The sequence below is a fragment of the Cebus imitator genome, unplaced genomic scaffold (genome assembly GCF_001604975.1).
Source record: "Cebus imitator isolate Cc_AM_T3 unplaced genomic scaffold, Cebus_imitator-1.0 Scaffold149, whole genome shotgun sequence".
Taxonomy (NCBI): Eukaryota; Metazoa; Chordata; class Mammalia; order Primates; family Cebidae; genus Cebus; species Cebus imitator.
Genome location: NW_016107464.1, coordinates 1,527,262 through 1,529,033, shown reverse-complemented (window position 1 = coordinate 1,529,033; position 1,772 = coordinate 1,527,262). Strand labels below are relative to the sequence as shown.

Genomic DNA, 1,772 nt, shown 5'->3' with positions numbered 1-1,772 from the left:
AAAAAAAAAAAAAAGGAAGATAAGTATGGAAAGATACACACCAAGTGTGCTGTTAACATTATTACCTTAATTGATAAGATTGCAAAAGATGTGTAGTTATGTTTCTTAAAGTTTTTAAATCCTTATACATCTTCAAATGGTTTACATATTGTATTAGTCTGTTCTCATACTGCTATAAAGAACTACCTGAGACTGAGTAATTTATTTAAAAAAGAGATTTAATTGGCTCACATTTCCACAGGCTATACAGGAAGCATGGCGGGGGATGCCTCAGGAAACATGATCATGGCAGAAGGTGAAGGGGAAGCAGGCACATCTTACATGGTTGGAGCAGGAGGGAGCAAAGGTCAGAGAGGGGCTACACATTTAAACAATCAGATCTCATGAGAACTCGCTTACTGTCACAAGAACAGCAAAGGGGAAGTCCAACCCCATGATCCAATCACCTCCCACCAGGCCCCTGTTCCAAAATTAGGGATTACAATACAATTTGACATATACCCCACGGACTACTACGCAGCCATAAAAAACAATGAGTTCGTGTCCTTCGTAGGGACTTGGACGAATCTGGAAACCAACATTCCCAGCAAACTGACACAAGAACAGAAAACCAAACACCACATGTTCTCACTCATAGGCAGGTGTTGAACAATGAGAACACATGGACTCAGGGAGAGCAGCATCACACACTGGGGCAGTGGGGGATGGGGTTGAGAAGGGTGGAGAGGGATAACATGGGGAGAAGTGCCGGATATAGATGAAGGGGCAATAGAGGTGGCAAACCACCTGGTTATGTATGTACCTATGCAACAACCCTGCATGACCTGCACATGTACCCCAGAACCTAAAGTAAAATTTAAAAAGTTAAGATTTTAAAAGACAAAAATCAAAAAAAAAAAAGGAATCATATATAACCCTGTATATATATGTATGCATGTATGTGTGTGTATTAGCATTGTTATAATAATTGATTTGCATATTCAGCTATATTTTCACATTTGTCAAATATTTGGACATAAATATGGACCATGACATCTGTCAGTCAACTGACCACAGTTGACTCAGCTGTTCTGACTGGCTAGCAAGATGTTCATAAAGGAGAGAAAAGTAAAAGGACAACTCTAACAAAGCTGAATATTCCGTCTATGCACATAGATCTAGCTTTTTAAACAGAATGCCCAAGACTAATTTTAAAAATGTATTTTTCAGGGCCAGAATGGCCCTCTGCAAATTATGAAAAAGAGTATCCAAGACCTTATAAAGGCTCTTTTCTTGGGAAAAAAAATGCTAAAATAAGAAGCAAGATAAAAAATAGCTAAAATCAGGGACAAGATTTAACAAAATAAAACCTATGAGAATATAAACCAGAAAGTATCTGAGACAGATCTCAATCAATTTAGAGGTTAATTTTGCCAAGGTTAAGGACCATGGCCCGTGACACAGCCTCAGGAGGTCCTGAGAATACATGCCAAGATGTTTGGGTTACAGCCTGGTTTTATACATTTTAGGGCAAAGACAAAAATTGATATATGTTAAATATACATTGGTTTGGCCTGGAAAGGGAGCATATTGATAGAGGAGTTAAGAAGAAATTACTTAGGCAGATAGTAAGGGTACAGAAGTCCTTGGTAAGGTTTTCCTTTTAATAAGAAGCAGCCCAGCCGGGCGCGGTGGCTCACGCTTGTAATCCCAGCACTTTGGGAGGCCGAGGCGGGTGGATCACGAGGTCAATAGATCGAGACCATCCTGGTCAACATGGTGAAACCCCGTCT

General features: G+C 39.8%; 1 protein-coding gene across 15 annotated transcripts in view; it reads right to left on the bottom strand.

Moving 5' to 3' along the window:
• UNC13B (unc-13 homolog B) overlaps positions 1-1,772 on the bottom strand; it is a 239,416-nt gene that overhangs the window by 195,664 nt on the left and 41,980 nt on the right. The gene's annotated exons all lie outside the window — the stretch shown is intronic.